The sequence below is a fragment of the Felis catus genome, chromosome F2, assembly GCF_018350175.1.
Source record: "Felis catus isolate Fca126 chromosome F2, F.catus_Fca126_mat1.0, whole genome shotgun sequence".
Classification (NCBI taxonomy): domain Eukaryota; kingdom Metazoa; phylum Chordata; class Mammalia; order Carnivora; family Felidae; genus Felis; species Felis catus.
In genome coordinates this window covers 43809463-43832891 of record NC_058385.1, presented here as the reverse complement: position 1 = coordinate 43832891, position 23429 = coordinate 43809463, and the positions used below count along the sequence as shown (strand labels likewise).

Here is a 23429-nt window from a genome sequence, read left to right as displayed (position 1 = left end):
CGTGCATGTGCGCACACACACACACACACACACACACACACACATAGTGACATACATTATTCCATGAAATAAGACTTATCCTTACTTTGTGTGATAGTGTAACAGCATAAAGTTAAACGTCATATGTGGTATTATTAACTCTTAAAGGCAACATAGAAACAATTTTAAATAATAGAACATATTTATAATTTCAAATAAAGATGATATGATGAGATAGTTGTGTTTGCCTAGGGTCATAAATTCATCCCAAGACGCACGGGGACAAGACTCCAATCATCTTGTGGGCTGCTGATTGCAAGTGTTCTGCTTTGAAATGCGGTCAAGGGTGAAAATTTAGTTCACCCGGCTGGGTTACTGTGAATGATAATATCTGCAATATGCTTTTTATAATTAAGGCATTCTTATTCAATCTGAATCCAAAATGATGAACGTAAACACTAAGTCTGCGCATCATTCTTCAGGGTGAATGAATAAGTTGTAATAATTTATTCTCTGGACAACGCCAAGTTAAGCTCAATTATCGAATCGGGGCTTGGGAAAGAAAATGGATTTGTAATCCAAGTATTTTTCTTTAATGTTCCAATTTCCCTTTTGGGAATTTGAAAATGAAAAGTTTGGGGCAGAAGGGAGTGGTGACAATATCTCCACTTCTATTTCATTTGGGCTGATTTCATGAGTAATGTTCTCCTTGCTGTGTCATAACAACAGTGGGAATATTTAGTAGTTAGGGCCATTACTTATGTCTTGCTTCCTAGGCAAATAAGATCTTTTGAAACCCCCAGGTATGTGGAGTACCTTGTTGATTTTCCTCTATGGTTTCAAATTTAGTTTGTGAAGAATACTGAAAATATCAGTGAAATATGCGAATTTTATTAACAAACATCATCTTTGATAAAATTGCCAAATGAAACTGCTTCTCAATTAGAACACTGAATCTCATTCCAGAGTTCACATACCCCGCTTAACACTTTCCTCTGTAACACTTAGGATGACTCAGTAAGTGGATATGATTAGCTCTAATTCTCGAAAAACCCAAAAGTCAGCCATTTAGTGAGGTTCCTTTAATAAAATTAACAATTTAGCCTACATTTTCCAACTCGTCCATGAGATTTGGCATAATATCTGTGCGATGTCCAGACCTCAAGACACATAAGCCAGATTTCAAACAGCACTGTTCTTAGTAGCTAATAACTTAGTAGCTAATAACATTTTCTAATAATTGGACTGTGTTTTCTAGCTTTGTTTACTGTCCTGTGCCTTTTAGGCTCTTGATAATGCTTTCGTTTAATTCACATTGATCAACAACATCTATTTCGAGATTCAATTGAAACCATGTAACAAATTCTCCAGGAATTGTGTCCCTACACCTGCTGACACACATGAAGCAGATTGCTTCTCTTACAATATCAGTGCCTCCTCACGTTGGGTCTCAGAATCTTTACTAGTAATTGTGTTCCGTACAACAATAGTGTGTTTTCATTAAGAGGAAGAGCTTTCATTTTATCTGCTGATTTCTTATTAAACGTTACATACACCGTATCCACGTGTGCTGAAAGAATAATATTTTTAAGAGCTGCATTTTCCATTTCTCTTTTGCCACTCAAGATGCCATTATATATGAGATTAGGGTTTTCTTGTTAACTGTTGAAGAATGACTAAGAATACCAAAAGCACACACTTACATAGGACTCCCTGTGGGCAGACTCTTTTCTGTGGGCCTTTACATGGATTATCTTTACAATAGCACCATAGACTAAGAACTGTTATAATTTTTATTTTGCAGTTGAAGAAATGAGGCACAGAGGGGGCAAAGTAACTTGCCCAAGGTATTACAACCAGTAAGAGGAGGATCTGGAATTCAAACCCAGCAACTCACTCCAGAATTTGGTTCATAATCAATACATTGAGCTACCTCTCGAATTGGAAATTGTGTCAATAATGTATATCCTTCCCCTCCCCATACTTGAAAAGACGTGAGGGATTTATTGAAAATATATAATGACCAAAAAAAAAATACATTGGGTTCTCTCATTTTCAAAGGATTCTGCGTGTTAGATAAAGCCTGAATTTTAAGTAATCTTCATTACAAAATCTCACAGTTGCTCTTAACCTTTCAGAATGAAGTTCAGATTAAGTCCCAGTGTATTGACTAGAGTCAGCATTTTGCTCAATATTGTTAGTCTTTAATTTCCAATTCAGGATTTGAACTTGCACACATGCCTCTAGATTTTTTTACCTCATCATTACTTGATCTTCATCCATTTTAAGGACCATTTATTATATTTCAACAAAAAGGTGATAATTGTTGAGAAACTAAAAAAATATCTGGTAGCATCCTTTCTGAAAAAGAACTTCTAAATTTGTAACCTGTTGGGACTTTGTGAATTAAGCCTTACTAAGCAGAGCCTCAGGGTGTTTGATGGTGAGCCATAGTTTAGTTTAACAAAAGACCACAAGGAAATTGAAATAGAGCAGTTGATTGCTCCCAAGTCCTGGAGGAGGGTGGAGAGAAATGACCCTGCTGGGAGGTCAAGGCGGGATGCAGGCAGGGAGAATGGAAGGACCTGGGGTGCAAGCTTCCGATAGGGTTCATGGGTGTCATGATTTAGGGTTTCTGGGCTAAGGTCTAGATTGGCCAATTCAAATAAAAAAGAGCAGGGTTTTGATAGGCTCTGCAAGGATTTTATCTAAGGGGCGCACAAGGGGAAGGCCCTGGGAGGCAGGGCAGACTGTTGCTCAAAAGGGCTCCTGGGGAGATCAGAGGAGGAACTTCCATTTCCCTGTGACTCTGTGGACTGTTATCTAGGGCATGCGCTCATTGGAGGAACTGGTTTCAGTTTAAGGCCTCTGCAGGCCACTTGGCCACACAGAATGACCGCTGAGGCAGCAACATTATCGAGTAATTTAGCTAATCTCTCAACAAACCAGCACTCAGTTGAATGGCTACTATTTTGCTGACAAGGGAAATACAAATTGTCATAATATAAAATAAAAGGACACCAAATTAACCCTCCCATTACGGTAATGGTCAAATTGACCATCATAAGCTGAGAAATAGAATGAGACGTCAACGAGAGAAGGAGCAAATGACCAATTCCCAGCCACCATGTGCATTCATCATGTGCCCACCACGAAGTCTCTCCAGCGGTGGGAGCAGCTGAGCACAGTATTAGCTGCAGCATTTACACTGCCAGGATTCCTCCTACAAACTCTGATATTTTCCAGTTAATTAAAAAGATGCAGGTTGTAACCTACCACAGTAATTTGACGATCCTCCAGTGAAAGAGACCTACAATTTGAAAACCCTCAGTTAGTGAAAGAGAGGGAGTTTCCCCATTGCTTCTATGTCAAGGTGGAGAGAAATGAATGTCCACAAGATGTGGAGTCAAGAATGGGAATTATGGCAAGTTTAGTGGAGCAATAATACAGTTAGTGCCAGAAGTGACCGTGAGAGCTTCGAACCTTTGTGAAGTCTCAGGAACTTGGGAAGGGCATTGGGATTTCCCTGGGGTATAGATGGAAGTGTGAGCCAGTCGTAAGGTGGCCCCCGATGCCATTTGCTTGACCACAGTAGCAGTGGAATGACGTGGTCATGTGTACAGGCTTTGGGGCATGGCTGCTGAGTCTGAATCCGGGTTCTGCTACTTAGCAAGCAGCTGTATGCAGGTTACTTAACCTATACTGTGGCTCAGTTTTCTCATTTGTAAAATGGGAATAGTAATAGTATTAAATTTAGAGGATTATGATGAAGATTAAATGAGTTACTATATACCATCCATGAAAAATATTTAGAACAGTGTTTGGAATGTGATATGAATCCACTGAAAGTTAGCTTTTTTTTTTTTTTAAAGTTTATTTACTTTGAGAGAGTGTGCACAAGAGTGAGAACATGGGGGAAAGGCAGAGAAAGAGAGGCAGAGAGAGAGAGAATCCCAAGCAGGCTCTGCATCAGCAGCGTGAGCCCGATGCACGGCTCGAACACATGAACCATGAAATCATGACCTGAGCTGAAATCAAGAGTGGGACGCTTAACCGACTGAGCCACCCAGGTGCCCCCCCCCATCCTTTTTTTTTTTTTTTTAATTATCAAGGGGAGTCGTGTTCAGGCAAACTATAGGAATCGAAGGAGTTTTCAGCGTTGCTGTAAACCTCCATCTGAAGGTGGCCTCTCTGGGTGAATGGCTTTTCCTGACATTAGGTGACGTTGAAACACTGTAATCCCCCATCAGACCCACCCAAGAGTCTGTCCCCTGCGGTAGGACTCTGTGTTCAGAGACTTCACATCCATGTCCAGTAGCTGGAAATGGGTCAAACAAGACAATGTCAATCGACACTTGCCCATGAGAAGCATGACAGAGTTTAAGATGTAAGAGGAGAGGCAGCTATGGTCTGGGGCAGGGTGTGCTCACGGAGTGGACGTGTGAAAATGGAGCAGAGGTGGAGGCAGTTGATATTGAGGTAATTCAGAAATGTGACGTATGGAAGTTGGATGTATCATTGCAGGTAGCTTAGACCGCTGAGAAAGAGGACAGGCTGTGGACAGAGAGTAGACTGTAAATCAGAGGTCAGAGCAAGTAACCGTGGGGTCACGGAAAGGGCAAGAGTGGCAGCGGGGACAGAGAGTGCTGTGAGCTTCAAGAAGACAGTTTTCTGCAGTGGGGTAGGGGGGTGGAATCAAAGACATCTAGAGGCAACATAGGGATACTGATGCTGCCTCCTGGCCTGGAACGTCCTGGGTCGGGGAGGGGAGAGCAGTCCAATTTGAGAGGTCAGATAGAGAAATGCTGTCCTTTGGAGTGTGGGTATGGCTGAGGGCATTCTGAAGGGATCAGACTGTTAGGGTGGAAAGCAGGTTCTAAAGGAGGGGAAGAGCAGGTGGAGGGATGTGGTGAGGGCCACATGGGATGGTGAAATGTAGTGCCCCGTGATGACAAGGGCCATAACCTAGGGGGTGCCAAGAATACAGAAACGGGACGTGAGCTGATGTGACCTGAGGAAGGCAGCTCTGGGAGGGGCAGGCCTGCCACGGCTTCTCCTGCTGTGTGGGCTTTAAATAAGCCTTCTTCCCTCCTTCCTTCTCTCCTTCCCTTTCACCCAGCCTCATTCCTACACCACGAACTGACAAAAGAGACTGATTTTTGTACATTGCTCATAAACGTGGAAATGGGCCCACACCTTTCAAGATCCCTCATTTGTGATCTCCTGGAGATGGACCCCACAGGATCTTTAATTCTAGGCATTGGAACCTGTTGAATTATGTGGTTGGAGGTAGTGCTCCCCACTGGCTTTACCACCCAGCCCAGGTGCTGGGCTTTTGCTTACATACCACTGTGGCTCCTCCAGGGCTAAGCCCACCTTCTGTTTTAGGGACATTAGAGCATTTAGGGCACTGGATAAGGGAGGGACTATATGGGGCAGTTCTGATGGGGACTCAGCAATTCTGGTAGTTCAGGCTGCCAGATGAGCCAGGGGACGGGCTGTCGAAGGAAGACCCTGGTCTCACAGTGATGGGTAGGCATGGCCTCAACATGGCGGCTGCTCCCTTGAAGGGTTGGGATGGTCTACAGATCCTCAGTTGTCTCGTTATCGGCTCTGATGCCTCTGAACACAGCAGACCTCCCTCTCTGGGAGTAATTCCTGTACCCCACACCAGTTCTTTCGTCTCTGGCCACAGAGCCCCCCAGGGTCATGGCCCCACCACGCGAGTTCTCTCTCCCAGTCCTGATGACCTTCACCTTGTCTCCTCTGGAGGGAAGTTTGCCCCTTCCTCCATGCATTGTTTTCTAGTCTTTATTATAACATAAACTCATGTCCCTGTTCTCTTCCATGCAAGGATTTCTTTTTTGATTTTCAAGAGTTTGGCTTGTAAGTAAAAGAGTCTGAATAGTAACTGTCTTCTTTTCTGTGTCCCTGTAGCTCAAGGACCTTTAGATGCCTGTGCCGCACTGGCGGATGGGGCTCTCTAATCTTTGTTGCAGTACAGATTTGAAGTTCTGTTTCTCCCCGGGCCTTCTGTTCCCTTCAAGGTCAGCAAGTGAAGGAAGAAAGAAAAAGCCCAAAGATTAATATTGCAGGATCTTATCTCAGCACACGCACTATTGTTCGGAAACAGACCTCAAAGGGCTGCTCCCGGATAGGCTCTCTGTCATGGGCACTGCATGTGAAGGGACCTGCCTGGCAAGCTGCTATCTTAATCAGGATTCTTCCGGAGGTGACTGTCAAAAGCTTCTTGGAAAATATTTTGTAAATGGATATCCAAGTATCTGTCTGTACTCAGAGGCAGGGGAGTAGCTGCTCAGATAGTGCCTGGTCCACACAACTGGAAGATTCTTCTTATTGTGTGTCCTTCTTTGTTTATGTAGTCTGATTTTTATTTCCTCTGACCACTTGGTAGAATATGGCCACCCGAGGCCCTCAAGCTTATGTGATACGGGTTGGCCATTTGGATGCTGCCTGCAACTGTTCTTCCTCAAGCTCAGAATCCCAGGATGGGGCATCTGATGTCTTTGCTCAGATCAGGCATTTGTTCCTGTTATGGTCATCTGGTGTAGGGGTAGGAAGGGGTAGCAAGGGCCGTGAGAGGGCTCAGACCATAGAGAATCGTTATAGATGGACACACAGAGCACCGGCTGAGGCAGCTCCTCCCTTGCCCCTGAATACAGACAGACACCCTTGTGCCCTTTTACAAGGTATTTCCCAGGAAGCTTTGACACTTGTTACCAGAAGAGTCTGGATTAAGATAGCAGCTGGCCGGCAGGTCCCTTCACAAACAGGGCCTGTGACAGAGAGCCTGTCCCACACAGACCTGTGAGGTCTGCTCCCGAATAGTAGTGTGAGTGCTGTCTCTGAAAGTAGAGAGGTAGGGGCAGACCATTCTCAAAAGGTGAGGGAATTGGGGCGCCTGGGTGGCTCAGTTGGTTAAGTGTCCGACTCTGGCTCAAGTCGTGATCTCACGGTTCACGAGTTCAAGCCCTGCATCAGTGCAGAGACCGCTTCGGATCCTCTGTCGCCCTCTCTCTCTGCCCCTCCCCAGGTCGTTCTCTGTCTCTGTCTCTCTGTCTCTCTGTCTCTCTCCCACCCGCCCCAAAGTAAATACACTTTAAAAAAAAAGGTGAGGGAATCAGTGTGTGCAGGGCACGCCTACTGTACCTTGTTCGGCTGCACTTCTGGTGCTTGGGGCATCCATGACCACACTCTGCCATGTGGTGATCCAGCCTGTGAGAACCCCTCCAATGAGGGGGCGTCCCCGTCCCTCCCACTTTTATCAGAGCTGACGGACTACTGAGCTGGAGGCTGTCTCCCTGTAACGTCCACCTTCTAGTGTTAAATCCAACCCCTGAGTTCGTGGAAAATAAATCCGAGTTCCCTTTCCACTAAAAAGACCTTCTGGTATTTGAAAAAGTAATCTTCTTCAGGAAACTGTGGCCAACTCCTTTAACTTTTCCTCATGGGATGTTTCAGGCTCCTTTGCCATTCTGACTACTTGCCTCTGAATGAGCTCCTGACTTGATCGTCTTTACTTAAAAAAATATTTATTTATTTATTTATTTATTTATTTATTTATTTATTTTTGAGAGAGAGAGAGAGAGAGAGCGCGCGCAAGGGAGGGGCAGAGAGAGAGGGAGACACAGAATTCAAAGCAGGCTCCAGGCTCTGAGCTGTCAGCACAGAGCCCAACGTGGCTCAAACTCACCTACTGCAAGATTATGACCTGAGCTGAACTGACTGAGCCACCCGGGTGCCCCTAGATCATCTTTACTTTTATTAAACCGTGGTCTCCTAGACTGGATTCATTAATACTCTGTGTGTGGCCTGGTGTGGGATGCACTTCCCTCATTCTAGAAACTACAGTGGACATAGTCTACAGTTGTACCAGGTTATTTCATGGTCTCCTGTAAAGTTTAGAGGATGCTAGAGCAGAATTTAAAATCAGGTAGCATGGGTTCTGATCCTAGCTCCACCACTTACTGGTGAGGGGATTGTGGGAAATCACTGCAAGAACTTTTGGAGCCTCAGTTTCTCCTGTAAACTGGGAATACTAATGGCCCTACCCTGATAAAATTTATGTTTGTTTTATATAGGGGTTAAATTAGCTAATATAAGAAAGCACAGTGCTGGTATTTGGTACATATTTTTAAAAATTTTTTAATGTCTATTCATTTTAGAAAGAGAGAGACAGAGCATAAGCAGAGATGGGGCGGAGAGAGAGGGGGGACACAGAATCCACAGCAGGCTCCAGGTTCTGAGCTGTCAGCACAGAGCCTGACGTGGAGCTCAACCTCATGAACCGTGAGATCATGACCTGAGCTGAAATTGGACGCTTAACCGACTGAGCCACCCAGGCACCCCAATCTAGTACATACATATATATTTTTAAAAAAAAAAATTTTTTTTCAACTTTTTTTTATTTATTTTTGGGACAGAGAGAGACAGAGCATGAACGGGGGAGGGGCAGAGAGAGAGGGAGACACAGAATCAGAAGCAGGCTCCAGGCTCCGAGCCATCAGCCCAGAGCCCGACGCGGGGCTCGAACTCACGGACCGCGAGATCGTGACCTGGCTGAAGTCGGACGCTTAACCGACTGCGCCACCCAGGCGCCCCCATATATTTTTAAAGTTAGCTAATAGTACCATAATTATTTGTATTGTTTCAAGTGCCAGTGTTGACATTGGTGTTTCTCACATGATGTTCTTCTGGTTGCCTGGATTCACCCGCGTAGTGTTTCGTACTCCTATGGAGGGCTCTGTTTTTGGGAAATCCCATTGTGTTAGATTCTGCCCATCTTTTAACCCTATCCTGCTAATTTTGTTCTCTGGCTCAGTAAGTCAGTCTATTCTATGTCTCTCCCAAATTTCTGCCTTGGTCAAAATGTAAGGAACCTCAATACCGATAGGAGGTTAGCTTTTGTTTTCCCTCTACTTCTCTTGAGGGTTAAGGAATGGAGTAGGGATGTGAATAAACATGAAACTCATTGAACTCAGAAGGATAGAGCAGCAGCTACAAGCTTCAGGACTAGAATCGGCACCCCTGGGCTCCAGCCCCTTCTTGCTGGTGACACGATGTTCCACCGGCTAATGGAATGTGCTAAGCCTCGGTTTCCTCATCTCTAGCATGTGAATACTATGGGACCTACCTCCTAGTGTTCTGGTGAGGACTCCAGGAGCAATCCATGCTGGGCACACATGTAGTAGGTACTCAGTGATACAAGGTGCTCTATTTACATCGCCGTGGCAGTTCTCTGTGGTTCTGAGTAGGAACCATAGGACTCTGGAAGAGGCACTCGTGTCTGGGGTAACACCAAAGCCGTCCCTGGGAGGAAAGAGAAGGTTATCCCCTTCTTGCCTCCCACGTGGAAGCCCGAGGATCTGATGGCCAGGGGAACGAGCTAACAGTAACAGCAGCAAACATGCAGTTCTGCTAATATAAGCCACCTTTTGTTCGGCCCTCTGCTGGCATCTTCTCCAACACTGAGGCTATTATAACTCAGGCCTCCTGAACAGCACGCACCATCCTCACTGCCAAGGTTGGGTGTCTGGGGCCGACCTTCCCCAGCTGTGGTCTGGCCACCGCCCAGCTCATGTGGGTTGGGTGCTCAACAGAGGGAGGGTTAGAGGCCCAGGCTTTGGGGAATTAGGGAGGTTGGATCTTGGTATGGCAGCCAAAGAAATGTGAAAAAGGCACTTGTTTTTAAAAGCTCCTGCCTTAAAGCTTGGAGTCAGGGTCCCCAGAGAGTGTGGTAATAAAATGATGGTGGTAAATTACAAAGGTAGGGGCCACGTGGGCTTCTGAAAAGCATTTTTGCTTCCCGGAAATGAATAGCTTTTATGCATATTGAAAATTAATCAAATGATTCAGATCTTTATGTAATTAAAGTCCTTTGTAGGATCAAAGAAGCTTCTTCTGGGGAGGCTTTGAAGACACGGAGCAGAGGCTCTTGGCATATGCATTCTGGAGATCCTGGAGATACCTAAATGAGGCTCATTTTGTCCAGACTTAACAACAATGAAGTTAAAGAAAAACCAGAACGAATCAGACCAGGTTGTTCGTGTCTGTCTGGTGCCAGCGTATCCCAGTGTGGCCGGATGGCGTGTGGCTGGGTACCTCCAGGGAGAACTTCCCTCAGCCCTCCGGTTTGCTCTGATGTGGCTCTGGAGGGATGGGTGGTGAGCCTGCAAGTCCCCAACCGTGCCTCAGGTTTATTCTGCTGCTTCAGGGCCGGTCCAGGTGTTCTGCCCAGAGAGCAGGAATCTGCCAGCCCAACGGAGGCCTCCGGGGTGGATGGGAAGACTTATCCCCAGGACACAGCACCAGAGGTCCTCTGGGTAATAAAGAAAAAATGAAAAGTAGGTCACTTGGGTTGTTGTGCTGCTGGGCTCCAGGACCACTTTGTAACTTCCCTGAGGTTTCACTTTGCTCTCTGGTGACGTCTCTTTTCCAGCCTGTTCCAGAAACCAGGTTTCTTCATGGCTGTTGGTTCCTGGCACTGCCTCTCTTGTTCCTGGGTGGTCAGGCTGCACCTGGACAGGATTTCCATTAGACTGGTCTTTTATAAAATCCTTCAATGTATATATCTTTTCCTTTTTTTTTTAAGCTTTATTCATATTTTTTTTCTGAGCATTTCCTGTCACTTTTCCCCCTCAATATTTTATTTGCTGCTATAGTGAATGGAATCCCCTCCTTGGGAAATTTTTGAATTGATTAATTCTGGAAAAGGATTGATTTGTGTGCTGGGTAGCACTTGGCATTAAATTCATCCGAGCCTATTGTTATTTTCAGGATAAAACTTTGACAATGAAAAAAATTATTGGGGCGCCTGGGTGGCTCAGTCAGTTAAGTGTCCACCTTTGGCTCAGGTCATGACCTCACGGTTCGTGGGTTCGAGCCCCGTGTCGGGCTCTGTGCTGACAGCTCAGAGCCTGCAGCCTGCTTCGGATTCTGTGTCTCCCTCAAATTCAAGTTAGTTAACATACAGTGTAGTATTGGTTTCAGGAGCAGAACCCAGTGATTCATCACTTACATATGACAACCAGTTTTCATCCCAACAAGTACCCTCCTTAATGCCCATCCCCCATTTAGCCCATTCCCCACCCCCCTCCCCTCCAGCAACCCTCCCTTTGTTCTTTGTAGTTAAGAGTCTGTTATGGTTTGCCTCCCTCTCTGTTTTTATCTTATTCTTACTTCCCTTCCCCTATGTTCATCTGTTTTGTTTTTTAAATTCCACACATAGTGAAATCATGCGATATTTGTCTTTTTCAGATTTGCCAAAGTTTATTTTATTAATCTTTCCAAAGAACAAACTTCTAGCTTTAGAGTTTAAGTCTGTTATTTTTTATTTTGTATCCTAATGCATTAATGTTTATCTTTTGGTTATTAGTTATTTCTCTTTATTTAGGTTTATTCTTCTGTTTTTTGTCTGGATTCTAGAATTGAACACTAAATTTGCTTTTAATTTTTTTCTAATGAATACTTATGAGGTTATTCATTTTTCTTTTTACTTCTGTGGTCAAATCTCTTAGCCTCCAATATGTAATAGACTCATTCCTTTCTAGTTTGTAATTATTCTTTTAATTAAATACTTATTTTGAATACATTTAAATTTCCAGGTAAATTTGTGTGTGTGTGTGTGTGTGTGTGTGTGTGTGTGTGTGTGTGTGTAGAGAGAGAGAGAGAGAGAGAGAGAGAGAGAGAGGTGGCTTTAGTTTCCTATTGATGCTGTAATGAATTATCACAAACTTAGTGACTTAAAACAACACATTTTTTTCTCCTACATTTCTGGAGGTCAGAAGTATGGAATCTATTTCACTGGGCTGAAGTCAAAGTGTTGACATGGCTGTTTCCTTCTGGAGGCTCTGAGGGGAGAATCTTTTCCTTCCTTCCTTCCTTCCTTCCTTCTCTCCTTCCCTCCCTCCCTGCTTTTCTTTCTTTCTTTCTTTCTTTCTTTCTTTCTTTCTTTCTTTCTTTCTTTCTTTCTTTCTTTCCATCTTTCTTTCTTTCCTTCTTCTTTCATCTACCCTTTAGTGCAGCTTATATTCTTTGGTTTATATTCCTTTATCTTCAAAGCACATCACTCTAGTCTGCTTTTGTCATCAGATTACCTTCTCTTTTGTAGTAGCATTTGCCTGTTTCCTTCTTAGAAGGATGCCTGTGATCACGTCACTGGGCCTACCTGGATGATCTAGGGAATCTCTCCATGTCAGGATTATTCACTTCATCACATTTGCAAAGTCCTTTGAACCACATAAAGTAACACATTTACAGATCCTGGGGGTTAAGATGTAGCTAATTTAAGGCACTATTATTCATCCTATCTCAGAGATGCTTTTCTCTAATTGTGAATTTCTAATAGGCTTTATTTCAGTTTTAGTGAATTTGTTGTTTCATGGAAAATTAAGATTTTTTTTAAGTTTTGAAGAATATTTTAATTTAAACACCTGGTGACACTATATAGTAAGAATGTATTAAAACTGGTAGGAATATATTTTATGGGGAAGACATGAGAAAAGCTGTCATCTTAGAAAAAAATATAATCCAGAAGTGCTTATATAAAATCATAAGGTTTTGAAATTGTCACAAGAAAAGACAATAAGAGTTAAATTGAAACATCAACATGAGTTTACCACTTTAAGAAAGCTCCTACTGTGTCACGAAGGTAGCTTAGGTAGCTTTGGTGTAACTGCCTGCAGTCAATAATAAAACTAGAGGATAAAAATATATAAACGTATAATATATATGTATATATGTATATAAATTTATATAAATGTAAATATATATAAATAATATATATATATATATAAAAAGACTAGACAGAGGATGCAAATTGTGACCATTGGTTTTCAGCAGGATGGGCCACAGGCTTTCTGCCTTATCTTGCAATGTCTTTGAAAAAGATGAGAAAATATTTGCAAGGCCCAGCTTGAAGCCTTCTTTTGGGACTCCTGATTGCTTGCTCTTTTGTCACATGCCTTTGTATCAGAAGAAAGTCATAAGGGATCTTGCCATGGCCAGAGTGCATCATGGATGTTCCCATGGGTGGCGGTTTTAAGTAAATTTCACCTTAGCTCTATAATCGGCTGGCTGGAATTATAACCTGGAGACTCCCTACAGGGCTTGGCATTAAGCTCTTCCTTGCGCACGCCACCCTTAAGCACTGTTCAAGCAATCCCAGATCTGGGTTCTGGCACTGTTTGCAAAATTAGTGTTTCCATTGTTTTATCAGAGGGCTGAAATCAAGGTGGGCAGTATTTACATATCATCTAAGCATTACATATGATAGTGAATAAATGGCTGTGAAACCCTTCGAACAGCCTATCAGTTGGTGTTCTGAAATTTATCTCTTGATTCAAAGAATCAAAGTATAATTTATCCCAGAGACAGCAAAATTTGGAAATTTGGTCAACCATAAGGTGTGTACCAACTCATTTATATTTAACTACAAGTTCTCTTGGTTTCTTTGCTTACTAGTTGTGGTAGAATGAACTACTTGGCTTTGTTTAGATCAGACCTGTCAGAAACAACTTGACTTTCTAGAGTTGTGGGAGGCCAATCGAAATATTGGCTCAGACTTCGTCACGGACAATTCATTTAGAGAAGTGGAAATCTTTATGCATGTATACCTGAAAAATATCTTCATTTTGCCTTCTCACATTAAGTTAGTGTGACTAAGCATATGATTCTAAATTTAAAATAATATTCTATTATAAAGTTAATATGTTTCTTCTCTGTCTTTAGGCATCCAGTGTTAGCAATGAGAAATTTTATTAGGATGTGCTTGGGCATGGGTCGTTTTCTTTTTCTTTTTTTAAGTAAGCTCTACACTCTACGTGGGGCTTGAACTCATCACCCTGAGATCAAGAGTTGCATGGGGCATGGGTCTTTTTCATCAATAGTCTTGGGTACTTGGAAGTTCTTTTATGGAACTTTGGGATATTTTGTCTTATTAAAAAAAATTCCTTCTCACTCTTACCTTTTAATTTTAATTAAAAAAATTTTTAAAGTGTATTTATTTATTTATTTATTTATTTATTTTTGAGAGAGAGAGAGAGAGAGAGAGAGAGAGAGAGAGAGAATCCCAGGCAGGCTCCACACTGTCAGAGCCTGACATGAAGCTTGAACTCACAAAATGTGAGATCATGACCTGAGCCTAGATTAAGAGTCAGATGCTTAACCAACTGAGCCACCCAAGTGCCCCTTAATTTTTATTTTTAAAAAATTTATTGAAGTGTAATTGATATTCAAGAAATTCATATATTTAATGCATATACTTTGATAAGTTTGAATATATGCATATACTCATGACATCATCACCACAGTCAAGGTATAAACATCCATCACCTCCAAAATTTCCTTGTGTTCTTTCACTTTCTTTTGTTTTTTGCTTTGGATTTTTGGTGATAAGCATACTTAATATGGGATCTGTCCTCATAATGTATTTTAAAGTGTATTGTTGGGGTGCCTGGGTGGCTCAGTCAGTTAATCATCTGACTTGGGCTCAGGTCATGATATCATGGCTCATGGGCTAGAGCCCCACGTCGGGCTCTGTGCTGACAACTCAGAGCCTGAAGCCTACTTCGGATTCTGTGTCTCCCTCTCTCTCTCTGCCCCTCCCCCACTCATGCTCGCTCTCTCTCTCTCTCTCTCAAAATAAACATTAAAAAAATTTAAAATGTATTGTAAACTATAGATACTATATTGTACAGCAGATCTATAGAACTTAATCATCTTTTATAACTGAAATTTATACCCATTAAGCAACAATTCTCCATTCCCCCCACCCCCCAGCCCCTAGTAATCACTGTTCTACTCTCTGCTTCTATGAGTTTGACTATTTTAGATTCCTCATATAAGTAGAATCCTGCAGTATTTGTTTTTAGCATAATGTCCTCTAGGTTCATGGATGCTGTAGCAAGTAGTAGGACTTCTTTCTTTACAAGGCTGAATAGCATCCCATTGTAAGTACATACCACGTTTTCTTTATCCATACCTATTCCCTCCTTCTCAAAAGTCATAGGTGATATTGACCTTATGAAATGGTCCTTCATGTCTTTTATATTTTCCTTGCATTTTTCTACTTGTTTAGCTTTTACCCTAGTTATGGATGATTTCCTTGACCCCCATCGTTCAGAATGATAAGCTGGTCTCCAGTCCTATCCATTTTATTATATTCTGTTCACAGACGGAGAATTTGTCAGAAGTGATCTTTGAGTACAGCTAAGAGAATGGACTGGGGAGCACTACTGCAGACAAGGAGGTGAGTAAGGGGCTCTTGAGGTAGCATGGATGAGAGACAGTGGGGACTTGTCCTGGGAAATGGAGGCAAGTAAATGGATTAGGGAAAATTAGCAGTTGGAATAGATAGGACTTGGGGCTAGGATTTAGCATTGAAAAAGAGGGAGGAGACAAGGATGAAGAAAAGGTTTAGACTTTGGTAGCTGGATGATCGTGACACTATTCCTTGTAGGGGGCCTCAGAAGTAGAAGCAGGTATAGGGGCATAAAATGAGCCTCTATTTGGACATGTTTGTTTCAGAAGCATCCAAGACATAGGAATGGAGATATCTAGCAGACAGCTGAATCTATGGGTTTGGAACACAGCAAAGATATCTGACATAGAGTTATGGCTTAAGGATTTAGTAGGATATGGATGGACATTGAAGCCTTGGAACCAATAATATTACTCAGGGAGAGTGAGAATAGGAATCATTGTTTAAGAGACATGTCAAAGAAGAGAGGTCCACAAAGAGGCAGAGAAGGAGCGGTTTGAGAGTGTATTAGTTTTCTACCACTGCTGTACAAATTGCCACAGATTTATCATCTTAAAAGAACACCCATTTATTATCTCACAGTTTCTGTAGGTCAGTAGTCTGGGCTCAGCATGGCTCAGCTGCTTCTTTGCTTAGAGTCTCACAAGTGTGAGCTCCAGTTTCCTTGCTGGAAGCTCTAGGGAAGAATCTATTTCTAGGCTCATTTGGGTTGTTGGCAGATTCCTTGCTGGCTGGGCGTCATTCTCAGATTCTGGAGGCTACTCACATTCCTTGGTTCATGGACCCCTACGAAGCTAGCAATGGTAGCCTATATCTTTCTCACTCTTTGAATCTCTCTGACTTTCCCTTCAGCCCCACCTCTCCTGCCCCATCTCTCTGACTCCTCTGCTTTGAGGGGCAGAAGTGATTACATTGGTTCCACCTGGATAATCCAGGCTACTCTCCCAATCTTAAAGTCAACTGATCACTTACCTTAATTCTACCTGAGGTCTCTTCACAGTAGTACTTACATTAGTGTTTGATTGAATGATGGGGTCATGGGGATTTTGGAGAGGACATCTTTAGAATTCTTCCAACTGCAGAGAGAAAAGAAAGACCAAAAGAGAGGAGTTTGGGCCCAGGGAGCTAAAACCCAAGGAGGCGTGGGGATGAGAATGAACGTGAAGATGGTGTCCATAAGAACTTATATTTAGTGATAATAGCAAGCAAGAAGTCATGGCAGGGTCAGCTAGCTGAGGAGCCTCACAAAGAATTATTTTTGCTGGACCTCAGTGAATGGTGGGGATGTGGTCATCTTAGAAATATCCATCATCTGTCTGGGGTGATGGAGCTTTCAAAGAAGTGCCAGTTTGTGGTGGTGAGGGGGTTTCTAGGGGTGAGGAGATACTGATTTCCCCGGAAAGTGGAAGTGAAAGTCTTGGGCACGCTTAAGACCAGAGAGGAATTGGGTGCCGAGCCCACGCCCTCCAACTTTATTTCTATCATTAGCTCCTGTCTCCTTCCCCCAAAGCTCTTAATAAGTGTCTTAATTTCCTGTGGCTGTTATAACATATTACCACAAATGTGGTGGCTTAAACCAACTGAAATTTATTCTCTCACACTTCTGAAGGCCAGGAGTCTGAACTCAGCATCCCTGGGCTGAAGTCAAGGTATGTGCAGAGATGTGTTTCCTCCAGACACTCTAGGGGAGAATTTACCCCATGCCTCTTCTGGCTGGTGGTGCTGGTGGGGTGCGTGCCAATGTGAAGGAGAATTGGGTGTGGGTGGAGAGCCTCAGCAGGGATAAGGCTGGGGAGATGGGCTGGGGCTGGGCCACAGAACCCCTACATGAAATGCTAGGAAATGGTCCAGAGAAGGCCTACCTAGCTCCTTACTGTATGATGGTAGCCTCCAAAGAGGAGGATGGAGGCCTCCAAAGAGGATATAATAGGGGATGAGGAGAAAATAGTAGAACTTCCAGAGAACTTCGGTCATATTTTTTTGGTATCATATCCCTCTCAATGTCTGTTGTAATGAATGTTTTGCACTGCTTTTGTAAAACATTAGTACAGTAATTGATACATATAATCCAAAGGAGTTGATAACAATCTAGTACGGTAAATGACACACATAATATGCTATATTTATATGTACACAAAATATTTACTTATATTTAAAATAGTTTACTGATTGGATGTAGGACCAAAATAGTTCAAAGACCACATAGTACTTTAAAGCACAGTAGCATAGCCTGCCCAACAATCTCACTGAGCACATAGGTAGACCCCTGGCTGGGTCCAGGAATGGTGTCCTGTCAAGTGGCAAAGTTGGCTCTAAGACCCTAGGATACCAAGCTTGGATTCTGGAAGCTTCTTTCAAAACAGGTGGGAAAACAGTTGTTCCAGAAGCTATGGTTGAATCTCATTGACCATATCTTAAATATCTTCCAGCATCTAACTAATTTGTCCTAACAACCCTCTCAACAAATTGGTGTATTCAGTTACTGCTTTATGTTGGAGAGTTTGTCAGGAAGTGACATTGCTTAAAGTTAGGTATTCAGGATCCGTTATAATTGGTGTATTTATTGTTTTATTGTTTTTGTTTTTTTTTTTAATGACTGTGCCTAGAGTTTGGAAACAGCTGATTAATTTTTTTCTGGACTGAAATGATCATAGCCAGGCTGTGTGGAGTAAGGTTTTAGGTGCTTGGTCGCCCACATTACCCTGACACGCCCAGAATCATTTTCTGAGGGAATCCGAGCCCTGCTATGAGGGTTCTCCTGTGTCTGGCTCTGCAGAGAGGTGAGGTGGGGCGCATGTACCTTCTGGGTCTTCATGGAAGTGTGATCATACGCAGACACCCAGTCGAAGGACATAGGCCTGCCTTTGGCTGGTGCCATGGAATGCCTGAACCCTTGGTGTTAGGACTGTGTTTATGAAGCATTGCCTCCTGGGATTCAGCCGGGCCACTGGAAAACTGTACAATCTGGATTTGGATCTTACCACCTGAGGTTTGGTGCAAAGCCATTTCACTGCGCTGAGATGTGTCATAAATGGATCCACAACACGGCCTCCCAGAACCATGGCCACATTTGCTGCAGGGATGCTGTTGACGGTGATGGTCTGTCGATCATTACATCACACAGCCCTTTTTAAGAGCCTCAAGTGAGACATTTTCTGTAAGTCTCAGTACCAGGATAGAGGTTTTTTTTTTTCCCTGAGTTTGTTTTTCATTTTATGAATACTGTAAAGCATGTAAATGAACACATTTCCCTCTTTGATGGAGAAACGCAGAGCTACATTTGCTGCTTTCTTCTCTAAAGTACTCAGGACTCTGTGGGTATATATTTTATATGCTAATTCCAGCTTCATCTTATTTGTTTCTACCTTAAATTTTCTCTTTATCTCTTTACTTCACTGATTTGCTATCGTGTGTACAGAATGTGTTTCCTAAGTCACCTCAGATATTTCTGAAATGAAGAGAATTGAGGGCGCAGAGGTTTAAAATGTGAGTTTTTATGGTAGGATGATCTGAGGTTGGATTCCTGCCCTGCCACTTAGGACATGTGTGACCTTGGATAACGTATCTGACTTTGATCGAGCTCCGGATCCTCAACTGTACAATGGGATGGCAAGAGCACCAGTTTTTTTTTTTTTAAGGCTGCTGTAGGCGGTAAATAGAAAGCATTTAATACAGTGCCTGGCATATGGTCAGCGATAAATCAGTGTTACATAATTAATGCTATTGTTAATATTAAAACTAGTGAAAGGAAAATTAAAATGTGAATAAATTAATTTATCTACTTTTTATCGACTGGAGGAGAGAAGGGCCAGTCTCATCCTGCCAGGGCATTTCCTCGATTCCTGTGGGTTGGGGCAGCCTGGCGAATTAATTGTACAAACTCCAATGATGATGGCTTAAAATCCTGTAGAAGTTCACCTAGGCCTCTGAGAAAGATTTTTATTTTTTATGTTTTAACTAGAAGGGTATGGAGAAAGGGTCATAACACGTTAAAGTATACTACTGACTGCATTATTGACCTGTATTACGTTTTAACAGTAACTCCAAAAATTATTACCATCTGAAAAACAATTCCAAACAATAATGTTGTGGCTTCTCTGTATATGCTGTCATCAACTCAGAGGGGGTATTGCTAGCTACTAGCCACATACCCTGAAACTTAAACAGTAAAATGAAATGGAACAGTAGATGATTATAATATTGTAGAATAGGCTGGTATTGTTACAGTGGCTAAAGTGATGTATTCGAGAAAGAATAGTAATACCAAGGTGGTGTCTTTATTAAGGTGCTTTATAAACATGAACCTATTATTCCCCCAAGGAGCTCTTTCAAATACCATAAGCTCCACACACCAGACTAAGAACTCATTTTAGTCTGGGCTTTTATGTGCTTAACTCATCTTTGATTCTGTTCCAGCATCCAGCACATGCCTGGCACAAATGTTTCTTGACAGAGTAAATGAATGAATAGGTTGCTCCACATCGTGAGAAGCCAACCAAGAACTGGACAATCTCTCCAGAGGCATCAGGACCAAAAAAAGCTTGGTGACCTGTGGGTTGATGAACAAGCACCTGGAAGTCTTTAAAAATTTTTTTAAATGTTTAGTTTTGAGAGAGAGAGAGAGAGAGTGTGTGTGTGAGCAGGGGAGAAGCAGACAGGGACACAGAATCTGAAGCAGCCTCCAGGCTCTGAGCTGTCAGCAGAGCCCGATGCGGGATTCGAACTCGTGAATCATGAGATCATGACCTGAGCTGAAGTCGGACGCTTAATCGACTGAGCTAGACAGGTGCCCCTTCTACTGGAAGTCTTTAATGCTGGGAACATGGGAGAAGGGGTTGCATTCATTCATTCATTCACTCATTCAACAGATTTTTGTTTTAAGTCACTATTATGGGCCTGATGCTATGCTGGCCATAGAGGACATAGAAGACAAGGAAAATAGAAGACAAGGCGCTGTCCTCCTGGTACTGAGCACACAATAACAAAGACATGTGCCAGGCACAAGGCATTCTATGGCATGACAAAGAAGGATACCAAATCCACCCCTGGACACACACAGGGAAAGCTTTCATGAAGAGTGGGCATACAAGGGTTGAGTTGGATGTCTTGACCAGGTAAAGGGGGTGGGGGCAGGATAGCTAGAAAATGAGAGAGCACATAATACACAAGAGCCCCTGGCCATGCTGAGTCAGTGCGGCTGGGGTAGAAAGAATACAAGAACGTGTTCAGGTCTCAGACTGGCGAAGAAAGGAGAGGGGCCTGCTCGGCAGAGCCTTGCCTTCTAGGATAAGGAATATCACTTTACGCTGAGAGCATAAATCAATCAATGGACATTGATTGAAAGTTTGAAGCAGGAGAGTTTCCCAATCAGATCTGAGTTTAGAAAGCTCACTCTGGATGCCCTGGAGAATGGATTTCAGGGTGGAGACTAGAGACAGGGAAACCACTGAATAAGGAGGCTGGGATGTTGACCAGGCAACAGAGGGTGGACGTGAAAGATCGTTGGGTGTCCTTAGTGATTGGATGTGACTGGGGACTGAAGAGGAAGAGCCAAAGCTATCTTCAAAGGAATGAAAAAAGTAAGATCGATGATGTTTCCTTTGAGTACTGGGTGGACATTTTCCCACTTCTAACTCTTTCCAAAGCCACCTTGTGACACATGGGCAGGACTGTGAGATGTGCATCCGGCAATGTGAGAGGCCGTCCCAAAGTTGTGGGAGCTCCTCTTTGCCTCATTTCCAATGTCACTATCATGGTGGCATGGCAGCTGCAATCAGGGAAGCTGTGGGAGCCTAAGGACCCCTCTGTTAGGAGGCTTTAAGATCTTTGGACACTGCCTTGTGCAGATGAATGTGGGTCAGGATGTGCCTATGAAGACCCTGTCTTCTATTTTCCTTGTCTTCTATGTCCTCTATGGCCAGCATAGCATCAGAACCATAATAGTGACTTAAATCTAAATAGAAAACAGGTGGAAATCAATGAATCAGATAATCATGGCATTGGGCTTCTTGGGATTTGGAAGCAGAAAACCTGCATCCAGGCTCCATTTGGGGTAAGCTGGGGAAAATCATTTAAGCTCCAACTAAAATGTCATTAAACGTCAACACTAAAAACTCTAATGACTTACACAAATCCAGGAGTCGCTTATACTCTATGAATTTTAGTTTTCTTCTTTATAAAATGAGAATTTAAATGTCTGCCTATACATATCTTGAATGAAATAAATCACATGTGTACTCATGCTTTGAAACCGGTAATATGGTTAACTATGTGTGTGTTGGAAACCTGTGAGGGTTGCCAGGTGATGTGTTGAGCATGGATTTGACAAGTCAGACATTTAGGTTCTGGATATGTCACAAGCCAGCTCTTGGCAAGTAGAGTAGGTTGTTCCCCAAATGGCATCCAGTAATCACCACCTCCTGATATCTACTCCCTTGTGTAACCCCCACTTTGTGTGTGTGTGTGTGTGTGTGTGTGTGTGTGTGTGTGTGTGTGTGTGTATTGGAACTAGTGTTGACTGAGTAGAATATGGTGAAATTCATGGGATATCACCTTGGAGATTAGGTTGTAAAAGACTATGATATCTGTTTGGTTCTCTCTCTTTCTCTGCCTCTGATGAAGCAAACTGCCATGAAGAGGCTCATGTGACTGAAGGCAACCTCCAGCCAAGTGGTGTGGAACTGGAGCCCTCGGCCCAGTAGTCCATGAGGAACTGAATCCTCCAGTAACCATGTGAGTGAGCTTGCAATCAGATTCTTCCCCAGTGGAGCCTTGACATGAATGTGGTTCCTGCTAATACCTCGACTGTAGCTTCGTGAGAGACCCTAAGCCAGAGGACCTAGCTAAGCCATGCTGTGATTCTTGACTCACAGAAACTGTGAGATAGTAAATGTTGTTTTAAGCCACTAAGTTTTGGGAGATTTTTTTTACGTGGCCATATGTAATGACTATCAAGTTACTCAATCTCTCTGAGTTCCAGGGTCTTCCTCTATGAAATGGAATCCTAAGCCTACATGCAGAAGTTATAGCAAGAATTCAGTGAGACAATGGATCTAAGCCAAATACAGTGCCTGGCACCTAGTAGACAGTAAATGGTTGTTAACGTTATCGAAAAGGCAGCAGAGCCCCAGGACAGTTGAATGGTACATACTACGGGGCACTGAGTTTAGGGTAGCACCTTCATGTCTACCCTGTGATAGAAAACCACACTGTACTGTTAATGTTTGTTCAGTTGTGTGTCTTCTGCAGTTGACTTTGAACTGGATGAGGATGAAGGTATGTATTTTGTAAAATACATACACCCTATTCCTTGTGCCTAGTAACATTCAGTGAAGGTTTGTTAAATGAGTGAATAAATAATTGAATTAATGAGAGGGCTGAGAGATTGCTTGCCCCTTTGGGACGTCTGGGACTTCAAACAGCTGGCGCTTGTCCCAGGAGATAGTGTGTGTGTGTGGGGGGGGGGGGGGGGCGGTGGGAAGGACGTCGGAGCTGAAGTGTCAGGGCCAATTCTCACACTCCTTAGCAGATACTCCCCCGCAGCGCTTGCTGAACTCAGGCAGCACATCGCTACGTCTGCAAGGCTCAGTTTCCTCATGCGCCAAAAGGGAGTCATCATTGTCCTAACCTCCTAATAGGATCGCTTTGAGGGTTAAGCGAGGCCACCAATAGAAAAGCATTTTGCAAACGGCAAACAGGGCACAAATATTAGCTGCTAGAAATGCTGGCAGAAACCCGCCCCACGTGGTCATTCTTCTCAGGTGGCCTATTACTCAGTCAGGCATGTTTGGACACAACTCAGATTTGGAAAATATGTTTGGATTGTGGACAAAATTAATGGACTAATTTAATATGAAGAGCGATATTCTGACAAAGTTTTACTTTTTTATTATCTGGAACGTATTCTTGTTTTCAAAGGAGTAAAATGTCTTATTTTTCCTTTGAAGTATTTTTTCTTTTTTTTTTTAAGTTTTATTTATTTATTTTGAGAGAGAGAAGGAGAGCATGTATGAATGGGGGAGGGGCAGAGAGACGCAGAGAAAAAGAATCCCAGGCAGTCTCCACAGGGTCAGTGCACAGCCACAACTGTGAGATAATGACCTGAGACAAACCAAGAGTCGGGCCTATAACCGACTGAGCCATCCAGGTGCCCTTCCTTTGAACTATTTTC

General features: G+C 43.0%; 1 long non-coding RNA gene across 4 annotated transcripts in view; it reads left to right on the top strand.

The window, feature by feature from the left end:
* LOC123383120 overlaps nt 1–22628 on the top strand; it is a 30854-nt gene extending 8226 nt beyond the window's left edge. For 2 of the 4 annotated variants that reach the window (XR_006592512.1, XR_006592511.1), the window contains exons 4-6: nt 15173–15247; nt 16869–16908; nt 19676–22628. This is a non-coding gene — a long non-coding RNA (uncharacterized LOC123383120). Of the gene's footprint in view, nt 1–15172; nt 15248–16868; nt 16909–17865 lie in introns of all 4 variants that reach the window. The other 2 variants (XR_006592513.1, XR_006592514.1) reach the window with 2 other exon arrangements.
* Nucleotides 22629–23429: the final 801 nt, after the last annotated feature.